The sequence below is a fragment of the Natator depressus genome, chromosome 8, assembly GCF_965152275.1.
Source record: "Natator depressus isolate rNatDep1 chromosome 8, rNatDep2.hap1, whole genome shotgun sequence".
Taxonomy (NCBI): Eukaryota; Metazoa; Chordata; order Testudines; family Cheloniidae; genus Natator; species Natator depressus.
The window spans coordinates 3,529,952-3,547,838 of record NC_134241.1 but is presented as its reverse complement, the minus strand read 5'-3'; positions in this window follow the sequence as shown (position 1 = coordinate 3,547,838).

The window sequence follows — 17,887 nt, the reverse complement described above, 5'->3', positions numbered from 1 at the left end:
TTTGGGATTGGGTTAGAAAAATAGAAGGACTATCTGGTATTTAAACAAACATTGTCATATTTGAAAAGCATGTGGTGATATATATACAGCCCTGAAGCTTTCTAAAGCTAATAATTTCCTAATATGCAAATTGCATTCTATTAGTCTTTTCCAAAAAGAAAAAAAGCCATGTTTTTGTTTTGGGGTTTTTTTTGAAGGAAAGGTGGATATTTAAAGTTCCAGCACTATATATCCACAGAGAAGTGGGGAAAATCCTCAGTCATAATTCCACTGAGATTTCCCAAGCACCTCACTTTAAACTAGAAGTGCGAGCCTCTGAAAAATTAATTTTGCTACAGGTGTAATTCCTGTGTGAAAGTCAGCATCATTGTCACTTTCAGGAAATGTCACATCTTATTGTTGCCACTCAGAGTCATCCAATACCTACGATTTTCTGTCACAAGCCTTCTAGTACGTTAATAGCCTCATGCTACCTATTCAGAGGAGTCTGGGATTTCCTCTGAAGCATCTCATCCCTTTTCGAAAGGGCATCGGAAGGAGAGATTTGTGCAAAAAAAAAATATTAAATTTGCATTGTGCCCTGCTCCCAAATACTTAGGATAGAGACATGCTGCCTTAGAAAACAGGTCCTTTATCAGAGAGATTTTTAAAAAGGCACTTTGGGACCTTTCATCAGGTTCTCCTGGAACAGAAATGGTGAAACTTTCCAATACATTAGCCATCATAGGAATAAGCCCACCGCAAATCATGTCTCACGTGCATCTTTGTTTGTAACAAGAATTTAAAATTCCATTATGCTCTTGCGTTTCCCTCCCCGCACCCCAAAAGGCTTAACCACTGATAAGAAAGCAAGCATTTTGAAGCCTGCTGCTGCTTGCTAAATGCATTATCACTTTCTAAAGCAATATGATTTCTGTGTTCCTTTAAAAGATCTCTCATAATGGAACCCTTGAAGTAGGCTTGAATTGGAGAGTAAGGAAACCAGTTATTTATGGGTGGTCCCATTTTTATGTATGATTGGATTACAGGAACTGAAAAATCAAATGTTGCCCTTCTGGTGCCACCCACACCTTGTTAGCTACCGATATTTTTCTCTCCTAAACTTTTTAACTAGATTTCTTATACAATAGTGCCTACAGAGTAGGGAAATTAGCATCTTATTTTGAAAGAGAGTGGACACACCTGCTAATCATCCTTATCTAGAACTGAAGAGGACCCAGATATGGACACTATTATTATAATAATTTGACTTTGGGGCAGTATTAATGATGTTGGTAATGGGGATTAGACTAGATGACCCTTGCGGTCCCTTCTAACCCTGTAATTCTATATTACAGATTCTATGTATACACAGCCTAAGTGGTATAAATAGCAACAAGAAATACTATACCCTAGTCTTGCTAGCCATCTTGCACCCCTCAAGCATCTGTATTAATGCCAGAAGGCCCAACAGGGCCCATTCTTAAAACTAACTCTGCTTTCTGCTCTAATTAAACGTCTATTTGGACAAACAGAAAAGTGCAGAAAGCTCAGGAATAAGGCAAGATGAAATGTTTCATATACTCACCTAAGAACATGAACCCTGTGAAGTTTGGGGATTTTTTTACTTGACTCATCATGAGCTAGCTGGACGAGCAGTCTGAGATGGAAATAAAAGTGAGGGTGATATCGGGTGACTAGATTGTAGCTTGGTAGCGGTTTACTAAGTCCTGCCCCTTGCAGAGGGTCAGATTCTCAGCTGGAGCTAATGCCACCTTCCACCATTACTTCAGAGCTGTGCTGATTTACACCAGCTGAGGATCTGGCCCAGAAAGCCGGTCACCTTTGAGGACGTTGAAAAGGAGATTTTTGCCACCTGCTCTAAACTACAGCCTGCTAATCGACGTGTGGAAATGAAAAAAGAAAATCAGATTAAACCAAAGTGGCCGAATGGCAGCCTCTATTCCTTCTCCATCAGTGAGTCCCCACTAGCAGGTTGGGCCAATTAAGGAACAATGGCAAGCTGTCCTCGCAACTGCTGCCTCAACCCCATACCTGAAAATCAAGACATGTTCATTCTGCTTTCCACCTTACCACCAGCAATCAGAGTTTAGCTGGCAATTGGGTAAATAATGTTAGAGGCAGGGAAGGATACAGCTTGATCTTCGGCATCTATTTTGGCTCCGCAGTGCTGACTATAATAAGAACTGGATTTAGGGCCAGTTCTGCAGCATTTACTGTGAAGAGCTCTTACTCACATGAGCAGTTGCACTGATTTTGGGCGTTGTCCAGTGAACTATCGATTCCATTCACGTCTCTGGGGCTACTCAAGAGATCATACGCTACTCAACGCTATAAAGGAGGATTAATTCATTTACTAACAACGGAATGAATCTATGACTCAGAAGGCATAAAAAGAGCAGCCACCGGTCTCCAACGATCAGATCCAGATATGGATCCATATCTGGAGTCTGTAGAAGTTTGAGGTCTGTAGAAGTAGAAGTCTGTAGAAGTCTAGTCACCGCTGCAGGAGGCTTGGATCCAATGTTCTAGTTCAGATGCGTATTTTTATTTGTAGTCGTTTTTTTCTGACCTTGCCCACCCTTTATTTTAATAACTTGCCTCGTCCAAATTCTAGTGTTTGACAGCCCATAAAATTGTTTATGTTAACCCAGTAAAATGCTTTTCATAGGGAGAACTGACTGCAGGACATAGCCTCTGCTGGTTTAAGCAATGATATTTATACCGTCAAAACCCCATTCATCTACGTCATCAGAGAGCATGTTGATATGCTATAGCAGGTTTCCATCTGTGGTAGTAAAATGCTTTCTCTGACCTCTGTCCCAATGACCTTGATAGTGTAAACATGACAAAATGAGTGTAAACTCTTATCACGGTTATCATTAAGAAATTCATATTTGTTTGGCACTTTTTTTTTAATTCATGTATGTGTGTGGTTGTGTGAGAAAATATAAAGCTTTTTTTTTTATCAAATAACATCAATCCTTGCACAGTCTATGCAAAATTTTGTAAGCATTGCAATAATGCTATGAATTACACAAGGAACTATTTTAACTTTATTACACTTTCTGTATAAAAAAGATTTGTATTTAAATGATTTCAACTGCGAACTTGTAAAATATATTAATAAAATAATGATTGTTAAGAAGGGAAGAAATGTTCTTTTTTTTGCTGGGGGAGAGTGGGTGGGGGCATGTTACTAGTGAGCTTAAACTTTTATAGGTACCTAGGGTTTGCCAAACAGGATGAGACCAGTGGTCCATCACCTCCAATATCCTGTCTCTGATAGTGGCCAACACCAAATGCATCAGAGGAAGTTAAAAATTGCAATAGGTAGTTATGGGAAAACCTGCCTCCAGAGAAAGTTTCCTCCTGACCCCCTTTATCTAGGCTTGGCTTATGACCTGAAGCAGGAGAGTTTATCTTCCTTCTAAAACTCTTGGTGTCTTTAAGTCCTTACTATTATAAAAGTCTGGATGTTCTGGTTATCAATACAAATGTTCAATCCTTTTTTGAGTCTTGCTAACTGTATCATGTGGCAACCTATTCCACATGCCAACTGTGCATTATTTGAAAAAAATATTCCTTTTGAATGTGCTTTCCCTTCCCCTCCCCTGAACATCCCCTTTTTTGGGGCTATGAGAAATAACTTCTCCTACTCTAGGGATCTTACATGTTGTGAGAAATTGCCTGAGCTTTCCCCAGTCACTTCTGAGCCTGGTCATAGAGAAACGATGGACTCATCCAACAGTTTTAACGATCCAGCCAGTCATGTTGAATGGCTAATTAATCAGTTGTTCATGGGTGACTCCATTCCAGGCAAACGCTTGTGAGAGAAGTCGTCCTGCTTGGGATTGCATTTTAAATGTGAATTTGTTTTCAGTAAATTTCACAATTAAACGAAAGGATTGATTGGTGTTCGTGATCCAAACCAATAGCTAGAATTCAACCCATCTGAAGAATCGTGCATGCCTACCAGACTAAAAGTAAATGCAAGCTCTAATGATCACAGCCTCCGGATGTCCAAAATTCACAAGCTACTGCAGTTTATTAACCACATTGTATTGGCTTCTGCAGGCTTCTATCAGTGACATTCCCTACTCCCGTTCATGCTCTGTCTTTAGTTAACAGTGGTTGAGTTGATTTTTCCACTTCAGCAGCTGCAGCTACAAGTCTTGCCCTCAGCTTAGAATTTTCAGCAAGTTGGCAAAGGAGTAATTTCTAGGTTCATTTTGACTCAAGACTGTGCTCCCAGTGACTTCATAGGAATGACATATGCGAGGAAGATCTGATAGGCTGAGTGCCTCAGGCCCAGTCCTGCTAGGTGCAGAGTGCCCACACCTTCCACTGAAGTCAGTGGACCTGCTCCTGCTCCCATTGAAAAATCAACATAGCAAATTAATCCGGGGCAAACAGGAAGTTTTGCAGCCCTCAGCAAAGGGGTGAATTTCACCCCTAACTGTAGCATTGTTTGATGCAGTTGTTACAGTGCCATACTAGCTGAAAGAGTCTATCACAGCTTCAGTGACAGTAAAATGCCTCATGGAATATGAACCACTTTTTTTTTAAATAATAAACCAAACATATTTTGAGTAACTCCTGCAGTATATTCTGGATACTAGACAAAAGAGGGCAGCATGACACCAGGGAATATCAATATCTGATTGTCCACCAGACACAATAGGATTCATAAAACAGTAAAGCACATGCCAGCAAAAGAAATTCAAGTCCCAGTCCTGCAGCTCTTAATCAGGCCAACCTCCACTGGTGTAAACAGGAGACTGGGTGAAAAAAGCCACACAATCAGGCCCTGCAGTGGCTCAAGAACGAAGAAAAAGTTGTCAGCAACTTTGTCAGTTGAGGGTAGGCTCAGCGGTGGCCTAACTCTGCTGCCATGGAAGTAAGTGGGAGTTTTAGTATTGATTTGCATAGGAGCAGAGTTAGACAAAAGCTGAAACCCTTATCCACAATCTTCCCCTTCCAAGGAGTCAGGAAGTAGTCCAGCCAAAATTTTAGATCAATGTATTTACAGATTTTTGTCCCCAGCCCCAACAAATAAACATATTTCGCCACACAAAATCCCATGGTTGGCCTGCCGAACACTCTTGCCTGGATAGTGGCTCTCTCTTTTGCTCAGTTGTTTTTCCCCCTATTATTTCCCCTTGAACTGTCCGCCCAGTAAAAGGAAAAGTCTATTTTAACTCCTTCAAATTCCAGCCTGGGGCTATGTGATTTTTTTCCACAGACCTCCCTCCCCACGTCTCTCCACGAGTGCTGGGAAAGTAAGTGACCAGTTCTGGGGGTGAGGCCTTTTCCAGAGGAAGGGAAACCCTGTCCCACCACAAGAGGTTGGGTGGAGGGGATATGAAAGGGGATCTTTGCAGAGAGTCCCCTGCCCATCTCTTTCTCTGATGGGATGGGAAGCTACAGGCCACCTCAACCTGAAACCTCAACATGATCCAATATCTTATGATAATTACTATTTAGTAGAGCCTATGGCACATCAACATTTCTTCAATGCAAAGGGGGCTGTTTGCTCAAAAAAAAAACCCTGACTTTGCCCAAAATCAAATTTTTTCCACAGAAAATGGTCACTTTTCACATTTAATGTTTTATATATTATGTTTAAATAATTTCTGAGTTTTCTCCTTTTTTTCCTCCTAGATAAATTATGAAAAATTGAGTTTTTCAAAAAAATAACTATGGGGAAAGATGAAAAGGGGGCCAATTAAAAACATTTGCATACCATTCTTTTTGAAAAGGTCACAAAAAACCAAAAGTGGGACCATGCCAAACCCTGCGAGAATAGAAACAGTTTCAACGTTCTAAAATTTTATGCACAATTGTTTTTCCATTTTTTTTTAAACCAACTCCTGTTGAGCTCATTTGCTGTTGAACTTCAGTTGTTAAAACAAAGTGATCCTTTTCATTGACACCGAAAAGTGTCCAAAAGCAGTAAGGAAATGAACATTTTTAACAGTGCTATTCCTGACTACCACCCTACGCCTACTCCCAGTAAAGTCAGTGGAAAAATTCCCTTTGACTTCAGTGCTTCTAGATCAGATTCCCCCTATATGAGATGCCAGATAGCTCCCTATATGAAATCTCCAACAGGAAATTCACACTCTTATTTAACATGCTTCTTAGTGGATCAGAGCTGCTGAAGGATATAGCAGGCAGCGAATGAGAGAGTGAGGATAACCAATTTAGAAAAATGTTGCTTTTTGCTCCCCCTGCTTTATCTGGCAACCTCCAAACCCCACAGCACCCTCCATCTGAGTCGTGCAGTTCAGCCAGTAAGATTCCTGCGTTAGGCAAAGCGTCCCTGTCTCCTGTCAAGAGAGCTTTATGTTTTTTGGCAGGTGCAGGCCAAGGACACTGCAGATTTATGTGCATGTGCATCTCGTATCATGGGAGAATGTAAAATAAAATTAAGACAGGGTGAGAGCTGGTGGGGCACATTAGTCTCAGGAGCGAGAAAGGCAGCATATATTTGGGACATGGCCACCTGCTTTCAGCAATGATTAACGGCCCTTCTTACTGGCTGACTATTTCCGTGTACAGATAAAGGCCTCTATGACATCTAACAAGTGTCTTAATTTGGTTTGGCACCATTTCCTATTGCTAAAGCCGTGAGCTATGGCCATTGACATTGGCCACATCCATGACCTTGCAAAGCTGGAATGATTTTGCTACAAATCCTTCTTTCCCTAGTATCCCTTTCATTGAAGAAACGCTCCTTTACTAGCCCTCGAGTCCTTGGGTGTGGAGAAGTACAAATATTAAGGACTTTTTAATAGCTTTAAAAGAAAAATGTTTTCCAGACTTCCATTCCCCCTGCTCCCCCCCACCTGAGGGCACTACTTCCCTTATTTAGATTGTGAGCTCTCTATAAAGTGGCTTCCAAGGGAAAGTCCAATATGAAATCCAGAAGCAAACGTGCAGAATGAACCCCCTCCCCCATACGTCAATCAAGCTGCCCTAGCCCCTCCCTTGTATGAAGCAAGGGGTGGGGCCTAGCAGGGTAAGTGAATGTCTGGCTGAGCCCACAGCCACTGGGGGAAGACACACATGAGCAGAGATAGAGAGAGTTTAACCCCAGTTCAGCCCCAGTTTCAGTATATGCTGCTCTTACTGAGGTCCATACGAGCTGGGCCTGGGCCCACCTCTGAATTTCCCCTCCAATGTTTATAGGCGCGAGAAGCCAACTTACTGTAAAAGACCCAATGTCAACCAGAGCCTGAGCTGCAAAGCTGGGATCCAAATTCTCCCAGCATTCAAGCTTGTTTAGATCTGGAGGTTGGGTTTGGGTCTGTCTCAGTGTCTTTGCAGTTCAGGCCTAGGACCAGAACAAAAATAAGGACCATCTGGGCTTAAAAGCAAGAGTGGGCTAAACATAAAGGTGCACTCCTGAAAGATCAGAAACAGCCTTTTCCTCTAGGTGTTTGCATGCAGGGATGCTAGCTCAGTGCAACTGACCAAGCCCGCTCTGTGTGGCGCTCTCTAAGATGAGCTGCTTGTGCAGAGGGCAGTAGCCTTCTGCCACTCACACGCTTTCCACTCCGTGTTTCGGAGAATCTGAATCCCTGGGGAAACAGCCCAGCTAGGGGCAGAGGGGAAAGTCTTGTTGTGAGCATGGTTAACTAGAGGAATACGCTCTGACTCCCTCACTGTGCTGCCACACGCATAAAAGTATTTACCGCCCTGCTTCGACTAGGGACTGCAAGGAGGACTTTCAGATAAGCATTGGTAGGATTATAAAATGACAGGCAGGCTATTTGAGATTAAAAAGGCATTCAATAGGTTATAATGAATTATTTGCAATTAAGCAACATTTATGATCTGTTAAATGCAGCTAACGTTGCAAAGCTGTATAAAGTGACCCTAACCGCATCTTAAAGTGCCTTTTTTTTTCAGTGCATAAAAACTAATTAGCTGAAGAGTGAGTCACCCAGACTGGACCATCATTTGGGCAACAGACAGTGAGCTGAAAATTATACATACACTGTGGTGCTTTTGATTTCAACAGTGTGTTGCTGAAACTGTATCCAAGCAGAATAAAAAGGCAACTTGCTAGAAGCCTCTTCATATAACATTTCCATAGGTCAAATTTCCTCCACCCCCCTGTTTGATCTGCCCAAACTCTAAAATGGCATATCAGCCATATGTATTGCAGACATTTGCTTTTGCTGACAGGCAGCTGTGAAGTTAAACGGACTCTAGAAAACAATTCTATCTGATCTGAATGTAATTATGCGGATAATTCAGCAGTGCAATTTGCATTCAATGATATTGCTCCTTCGCTTTCTACAGGGAAAGCGGCACTGGCGAAAGGTGACCGATCGACAAGGGAAAACAAAGCCCTCTCTTTACCCACAGGGAAGGGTACGGTGCAAGGAGAGGAGAGAACCAGCATCTTCACATATTGCCCCTCACTCCTGACCTAGAGGGGACCCCATGTAGAGGTGAAAGGTCAGTCCAGACCCACACACTAGGAAATGGCCCACAGCCAGCTACCGATTGCACATAAGCCAAATGCCCATTGGTTGGAAACTGTGTCTGATCACCAGGTTGAATGAGAACCCCAAAAGTAGACACTAAAGCCTGGGGATCCTAGCTTCCCCTGCATGCCGTGTCAGGGTATTTTTTATTTTGGCAACGTTTCTCACAGAGCTGGTAGCCTGCCCAGTGAGACACCCTCCCTGCAGCTCAGCTAGTTCTGGGGAGCGGGGTCTGATGTTAGTTCTGCTTTGCAGGGATGCAGACTTACCCCCCTGCATGGCGGCTGAGCAATTGCAGAGGTTTAGTCTTGAAGCTTGAAGCTGCCTGTTGCCCGTAAGTCCTGCTTAATGGAAAGCTTTCCTGGCGAGAGGAGATCATTTGCAATCTCCCAGGGGGATTTTGCTTAAAGAAGGAAACTCTTAATACCTGTCAGTTTTCACTTAAAAAAACAAACCCACCCCTCCTGTAAAGCTAAGCACAGAATTCAGAAACTAATTTTCGTGCATACAGAATGAATCCAAACTCACATTGGCATTACGGTCAGACTATAGCACTGAACATTCAATCAGTCTGTACCAAAAATGGAGTGGGCAAAATTTTTACCAAGTGTAAACTGACAATACTCCATTGATGTCAATAGAGTCATGCCAAGTCACACCCAGCCCACGATTAAATGCCAAGGCACTATGAGAAGCTGCATGGGCTACACAAAGCACATGCCTTTAAAATGTTTAGCCTCAAACGTACATGAGCCATCTTGCGGTAGGCACCACAGCTTGGAATAGGATCAGCTTCTCTCTAAGGAAGAACTTCTTTAGAAATAGTTAGGGTCAGATCCTCAGCTGGTGTAAATGACCATGGCTCCATTGAAGATCCTGACTATGGACTTCAATGGAGTTACACCAATAGATACCAGCTGGTAATTTGGCCCTTACATCTCAGTGACTGCATGCGCTAGACAGTTGAAGATACGGAATAACTCCTGTGTATCTGAATCAGAAAGGGGATGTAAATCTCCCCATTTGGCAGACTGGATTTCAGAAGGTCACTCTCAGTGCTGCTCCCCCCTCCCCTCCCCAGTTTTGGTTCACTTTTATCCTACCGTCTTTGCACCTCTCTCCCAGTGTCACGTGAGAGGTCTTACCGTGGGTTACACAGTGGCATGTAATGTACCGTGACACCTCAGAATTACAGAAAAACAGATTTATTGAGCGGATCAGAAGCATATTGTACCTGCTCTCAGGCAGCGGATTTGAAATACAATTGGAGCTGTGAAGCAGACAGGTGAGTGATGGGCTGAGAAATTGCAACGCCACTTGGAATTTGTCTGCCAAAGCCTGGAGTTCTTGGTCGGGTTGGCAACATCCAACTTGAATTCACTATAGCCAGTAACGATCATGGCTCTGATCCACTGCCATGCAAGACACTGGGAAAATGACCATTGACCTCAGTAGGACAGAGGCTGCCACTATATAAGAATGCAGGAAAATATGTGTGATTGGAGGGGCCACCCCATTGACAGGAACAGCCTAGAGGGTTTCCAGCCAAAAAGCTGCATGCTGTACCAATCACTTGGTGTCATACACCCCACGGGAGGGACGCAGATGTTACGATTTCCATGCCCTCTGTTGGCTGGAAGTGGGTAAACTTACCTAAATGAAACTCCATATTCCCCAAATGAGAACTCGGTTTACCCTCGCCTCGTATCACAGCCACCTCGAAGGATCTTCCGTTAGCTCAAGGGGTGACGTCCTGTGCTAATGGGGATGGCAGGTAACAAGGGCTGCACGTTTGTGGTTTAGCTGATCGAGCACGCTGTCATTTGTACCACCTAACCACAAGAGCCAGGCCTCGCTGTCAAGGGGAGATTGTTCTGCTGCTTATTCCTCTGGGAAACCACAGTTCAGCTGCAAAACCTGTTAACAGAGGAAGTTCCTGCTACAATCCCTCCCTTCTGCCAGGATGGCTGACAACAGCACACCAGGTCTGTGAAATGGATGCCCCAGACTGACCAGAGGGTGACCGGATATCAAGTGGGACAGATGAGGGCACTTTTTTCAGGGGGTTGGGTGGGGTTATAGTTGTGTATATAAGACAAAGCCCCAAATATCAGGACATCTGGTCACCCTCATGATGCACAGTGGGCCAATTGCATCAGCCAGGATTACAGTCCAGAATCTTCTGTTTAACCATTAACCCTCTTCAGTCCGTGGAGAAATGAAAAGCAGGGGGAAGCAAGAAAAAGAAAAAAGGAGGCAAGATTGACTCTGCTGCGGCCCTGAGTCAGCAAGTTTCCTAGCCAGTGTCTGAGCCGGCGAGCAATTCACGGCATTGAAACCGGAATGCCGGCCATCGCACTCCCATACTTCCAGCTAAGCACAGGTTTGAGAGCCAGCAACGAGCCTAGCGGATGGATTGGGGTGGATCATACCGAGAAACGGACACCGCTGTGCCTTCCTCACACAGGTTTTCTAGTTACCAGCAACAGGCAGATTTGGGAGCATATATTTTTGTTGCACCCAGAGCCTCCAGAGGAATTAAAATCCCTCGTTAAGTGGCGCCTGAGCCCGCATGCTCTCTCAATAATAGGTCTGGCATTGTTCTGGCTGGAATGAGAATTTAAAGGCTCCCCCCCCACCCCACCCCCCGGTGTGAGGTCCATTAAAAGACGTATCAATTGAAATACGCACAAGCGTACTGGACTCTGGGGAAAAAATTGGCTCCTTGAATAGCCTAGGAAGATCCAAAAAAAGCCAGAGCTAGCCTGGGGCAAGCACCTTCTCCCATCAAAGATCAGCGGTTCAAAGCCACGCGTTGGCACTTCGATGATTTAGTTGGAACAGGGCTTGCAAATCGAGGAGGAGGGGCTGGCACTTGGCTCGCTGCAGCGGCAGCGCTGCCAATGACTTCATGTGGCTGCTTAAAGTGATTGGCTCTAATTGCCGCGTGGCCATGCTTGAACAAACAGTGCTAGGATTACAGTCCTTTTGGAAAATAGGATGGATCGTGTCCCAGTCTCTCAGAGAGGAAGCTGGTACGGTCTCAGCAGGAAGGGGGGGCTTGAGGTCAAACACATCTGACATCTTGACACCTCCCCCACCGGGATTTCCCTCACAGTGAAAGGGTTGATGAGGGGAAAAAGAGCGAGGCTAGAGCAGTTTTCACAGAGGGGCTCTGTTTCAACCTGGATGAGTGTAGTGTGGGCTGACTGGGTAGCAGCCAGGCCAGCAGTCAAACCTGCAGCGGATAGATGATCAAGGGCAAATATTGTCCCCTCTGGAAGTGACCAAGAGTCCAGGGAATTATGGACAGCCAGCGAGTCTCAGTTTTACAGGAACAGTTTTAAGTCCTGATAGGAAGCATGGTCTTGTGGTTAAGGCATAGGGCAGTGAATCAAGAAACCTGTGTATAGCACCCGTGGCTCTGGCAAAAACTTTGTACAGGACTTTAGGCAAGTCACTTAACATCTCTATGCCTTAGTTATCTTTAAAATGGAGCTAGTAATCCTTATCTATCTCCTACAGGTATTATTAGCTATTTGAAAGTGCTTTGAGAAGTCTTTACATCAAGATATGAGAACTTCCTTAACTCAGCCAGAAGTTATGGGCCTATCACCGGAGTGGGTGGGTGAGGTTCTGTGGCCCGCCCTGTGCAGGAGATGATCATGATGGTCCCTTCTGGTCTTAAACCTATGAGTTCCCCAGAAGGAAGGTGCTACAGAAGAGCTAAATAATATGGTGTCACCAGGTGGCGCCGTTAAACACGGTCTTTCAAGTTCTTAGTCTCAGCATGCAAGTTTTGACTTTTAGGGAGACGCGATGTGTTTGTTAGTTTAGGGGTTTACAAAGTATTTGTGGAGAGTATTGAGCTCGGGGAGCAGCAGGAGAGTTTGTTCTCTGCCTTGGCCTCCGAGTGGATTAATTCTGGAGGCAGAGTTGTTCCCAGCAAAGCATGCATTGATGTCGGGCTGAGATTCCTGGGAGAAGGAATTGCCCTGCAGGCAGGTCGACCATCTCATTTCAGGACTGGTGCACAGGTGTAAATAAAGCAAGTTATGTTTGTAATTTACCTAGACTCCACATCACTGATTTCTCCTGCACCAGGAAACTGACCTGAAGGCCTCAGCCATCTGCTACCCCGCTGCAGAGGAGAGAAACTGGAGTCTGACAGAGGGCCAACACTCCTCGGATAATAGGATTTGGCACTTGTACATTAGGTAAATAGCACCACATCCTGGGGAGAAGCTGCTGGCTCTTTTCTGTACAGTGACTTTTTCCACACACCGACATTAGCTTTGCAGCCGCCCAAAGCCCACACAGATGACTAACCAGCTGTATTAAGAATCCGCAGTGCTGCGGGCGCTAAGAGCGGCTAGTGGCAAATCACATCAGTGCAGCCAAGCCTGCACGAAGCAGAGCTGAACAGCAGATTCCCCCCGCCCACCCCCCCACACACACTTTGCGCAGAGGTTTGGAGACCTTCTGGCCAAGCGTGTCATTTGCTCATTTAGGAAGCCTCACTGCTGGGAAACCATAAAAATTGTGTAACAAATCTCTGAGCAGCCAAGCACAGCATGGATTCCACAAACTTGCTGCCGATGACACTGTCCTTACAGTTCCTGTTCCAGAGAGCGTGCTCATGTCCCTCCGGTTAACCGCTCAAGATTAAATAAGGTGCCTGCGAGTGTACTTAAGCACATGCCTAACTTTAAGCCCTTAAAGGCTCCGAGGAACCCATGCAGTGCAGGCAATGGACCTATTCGCAGTGGGCTTCTCCTAAGTACTTGGCAGAACTGAGGGTGTAAAAGCCCATTCCAATAAACTTGCAGGGTGTGCAAATCGCTATGTAAAGTCAATCTCCCTCCAACTATGTTCGCTGCTAGCCCTCACAGTCTGGACCAGCACACAGTTTGTGGAGCAGAAATGCGGGCTGATCAGGAATATTTCTGCAAAACATCCAGAAGAGGCAGCTTTGAGAATCAGAAACAATAAATTCAACAGAATGCAATAGCTGTAGAATAAAGCTAAATGGTGCCCTGGTAGCACGCAGGTTTACTATTGCCATTTGTGGTTAGATGTTTGGCTGAGTGTGTGTGTTCTCCCTGTGTGCTGCCCCAGCTCTTCGCAGACAGCCAGCACAGCAGACCTCACGCGAACCACCCAATGACCACAAGATCGGTTAAGGTATGAAGGCACCAGACCAGGTTTATTGCCGACAGAGCACGGTAATAGCCCCTGGCAGACTCTATGAGAATACTAAGACATGTATACCTGTGACAATGGATGCAGCTCAGCAAATGGCATTCCCCCCTCGGTTGGACCAAGACGCGCGCTCAGAGATACGACCTTATATCCTGAAACAAACAAGTTACGTACTGCTCCTCTGATATAATTAGTCACTGCCCCCGACATGGCTAGTTATTACCCATTTTCTTGTACACGTTGGTTCGATCAAAATATCTCTATTCATTACACTGTCATCCTGACCTTATCTTTTAGGAGAGGTCAGTGTGTTCCTGTTCTCCTTGGGGAATGTTTTTGTACCATCCTTGATATCGGCATGTTCTGGTACCACTCTTCAGGGATGTGTTTGTGCGAGTGCTCTGTGCCTACCACGTCTTAGGAATGTGTGTGTCTGCAATATCGGCCCGGTTCTTGTCAGATTCTGTGAACTTGCACGCAGGCAGAGCCTGATGTTTGCTCACAGCCGGACTTTTGCTAGCTTTGCTTTATATCAGCAAAGCTTGCCCACGGCTTTAGCTAGGCTCTCTTGCTACCACACAATTCACTTCCACTGCTTGGTCATTTCACTCCAGCATTGAATCCCCTTTCCTTTGAGCCAGATTGCCCCCTCCCTGCCAGCACTCAACGTATCAACTTGCAAGGAGCCCTGAGAAAGAATATTAATCCCTAATAATAATGAATTAAAAGATGCAATCAAAATTATCTATTTGAAGCAAATAAATGCCAATCTCTGCCCTCGGTAGCACCCATTCCAACCCATTGAAGACAGCGACAATTTAACTGAATTTAGCCCCAAAATAGGTATTAAGGAGTTCCTCCAAACGTCTGTAAAAGAAAAATAAGGAGGGTCAATTTGGCATGAGGTTTGGGGGTAGCTCGGAATAGTTCCGGTTTTCTCTAAGCTGGTTGACCAATCCTTAGTTTTGAGGCCACAATTGAAGTGAGGTGAGCTACAAGCTTATTAATAGGATACCAGACATGCTGAACAGCCCGAGTCATGCTGTTTTCAATCCTCCGTCACCTCCATTTGTTTGCTTAGCAAACCACCCGATGCCCTGGGGCATTTGAACAGGTATCTGGGAACAGTCTTCATTTCAGACATTCAGCTGGGAAAGAAACGTGACGGGATACCAGGCTCCAAGTTGTTCACCACTCTTCCCCTCTCTTCCAACTGGCAGCAGGCGAGAAGGGTCAGCGTGGCTTCCCCAGCTATACCTCCATGGTGGATGCAGCGGACATCAGGGCGTACAGTTGCAGCGGCCCATTGCATGGTAGAGGCAAATGAGCGGCATGGATTTCATTTTGGTGACAACTCACTACTGCTTTCTTTTTGGTCTGTATAGAACACAGCTTCAGCATTGCAACAGTGAAATGACTCCCGCAGTCAGCCAGGCTACACCTCCCTGCGTAGATATGCAAAGCCCCTGCTAAACTCAAGGAATGGTTAATTATATGCTTATTTAGTTTCCTTGACAGTGCACTCAGTTTCCATTAATTATCAGTTTATACTCTACAGAAAATTATTATGTCCTTGCTAATGACTCTCTCATTTTCTTGTCTGCGCCTGTATGAGAGGCTCAGATATTCCACACTCAGTAAAAAAGCTTTTAGACGCCTCCAAATTGTAGACTTGAAAATATTGTGTTGTTACATAAACTCTTCAAATAGTTCTCTTCATTCAGCAGTACGCAGACGCGGATCTTAGTAAGGCCCTGATCCAGCAAAGCAGTGTGGCAAATACTTAGCTGTAAGCAAATGAGTAGTTCCCGCCAATGGGGCTAGCCACATACTTACAGGTGAGCAGGTACATAAGTGTGTTGCTTGACCACAGATTCATAGAGCTTAAGGCCAGAAGGGACCATTAGATCATCTAGTCTGATGTCTTGTATATTGCAGGCCATTCAATTTCCCCCAGTTGCCTCTGTACTGAGCCCAATAACCTCTGTTTTGGTCAATGCATACCTTCCAGAAAGGTTTCAGAGTAGCGGCCGTGTTAGTCTGTATCCGCAAAAAGAAAAGGAGGATTTGTGGCACCTTAGAGACTAACAGGTCCTGGCTTGAAGACATCAAGAGATGGAAAATTTACTGCCCGCCTGAGCAGTTTGTGCTAATTAGTAATCACCTTCACTGTTAAACACGTGCTCCTTTTAATACAAATTTGTTTGGCTTCAGCCTCCAGCCATTCGTTCTTGTTATGCCTTCCTCCACTAGAGTAGAGTCTTTTAACGCTCACATAATTTTCTCCCCCCAAGAGGTACCGTATACACCATAGGCAAGTCACCGTTGAATCTGTTTTTTGATCATCTAAACAGATTCACCTCTTTAAGCGTCTCACTGTAAGGCTTTTTCTCCAGTCCTCCAACCGTTTTTGTGGCTCCTTTTCTGCATCCTTCTCCAATGTTGCAACATCTTTATAAAATGCAGACACCGGAACTGTACACAGTATTCCAGTATCCATCTCAAAGCTGTGCACAGAGGCAAAAATCACCTCCCTTGTTTATACATCCCAGGATTATATTAGCCTTTTTGGCTAGAGCATCACACAGGGAGCTCAAGTTGAGCTGCTTGTCCACTGTGCTCCCTAAATCAGAGCCTAAACTTCTAACGGGATCTAGATTAGAACTGGGTGGAAACAGGTTTCCCAATCTGTGAAAGTCTGAGCGTGCAAAAAATGTTCCCATCCCAAATCAGGACACGAAGACAAAAATCTCAGTTTCATGAGCCAAAAAGCCCCCCTCCCCCCAAAAAATGGTTTTGTTTGGATCAGTTGCAATATTTCATTTTGAAATGTTGTTCTTTTTAATTATTACAGATTAAATTTTGAAATGTGAAGTTTCAAACTGGAAAAACTTCTGTTGAAAAGTGTCAAAATGAAACATTTAGACCATTTAGAAACTCTTCAAAAGTTTTAAGTTAAAACTTTTCTCAAAAGGAAAACATTTTGTAGGAAAGATTGGTTTTGGCCAATTTTTCTCCCCCAGCTCTAGTTTATGGCTCATCTACCCAGGCACACCCAGGGAAGTTAATCCAAAAGTAACTAAAAGTGTGAATTTGAAGTGGATTAGTTAAACCTCTGTGTGAACACCCTCACTCAGGATTAAAATGGCTTTGCCATAGAATCATAGGACTGGAAGGGACCCCGAGAGGTCATCTAGTCCAGTCCTCTGCAATTCAGTTTAGTTTAATTTACTTCCAAAGTGAAGTGAATGCCACTTTAATTCTGAACAACAGTGTCCAGCCAGGGATTTAATGCAGTTTACCTAGTCCACTTCAAATTCACACCTTTAGTTCATTTGGATGATCTTTCCTGGATGTCCCCCTATGGACAAGCCTCTAGATACAATCCTTTCTTAGGGGGAAGGGACTAGCTAAAAAGAATGTGAACAACCCTGTAAGGTTTAGTAAAGCAACACCACCGCTTCAGGAACTGTACTTTCACAAGACTCATGCTGATGCCTGCTACAGCCCTGCTACTCACCACATCCCTGTGCAGTATAATCTCTTTATTTCCACAACAGACCTTGATCATTTCAAATTTCCAAAGAGAGTCAAAAAAAAAGAAAGAGGAAGTAACAGAGTCTGATAGGGCAGAGACGATTAGTTCTGGCTTCTTTCAAAAGGAAAATGGCATAAGTTCTCACTGAAAATCTATATATTGACTCAATCCTGAAGTCCCTTCCAAGGATAAAGGCACTGCCCAACATTTACTGCCCCCTTTGAAGTGAGATCCTGAATACAATTTCTGGTTGGAACCTTAGCCTCCCTTGTTCAATCTGGTAACTGCAACTTGAGGACATAGGTGATTAATAGCCTGTAGAGGAACCAGGTGTGCATGGGAGGAATGATCTAACAACATTAAAATGTCAGTTTCTCTAACTATGGGAGTGCTATCAGAACACCCTGTTTCAGATGTCAGAGATAGTCTGTCAAGCAATGACCTTATCCTTTAAAAATGGATTGTGGGGTTAATAATCCTTTTATAAGTCTACAATTCTACTTAAAATGAGACTAGCGGCATGCAGGAATATTTTTTTTTGTTGCTAAACATCACTGTTATCTTTGCACTGAAACGAGCTTTGATGGAATGTATGGCTAAATGAAATCAGAGCATCTCAGTGCTGTGTCCTCTGGAGGTTTCCAGA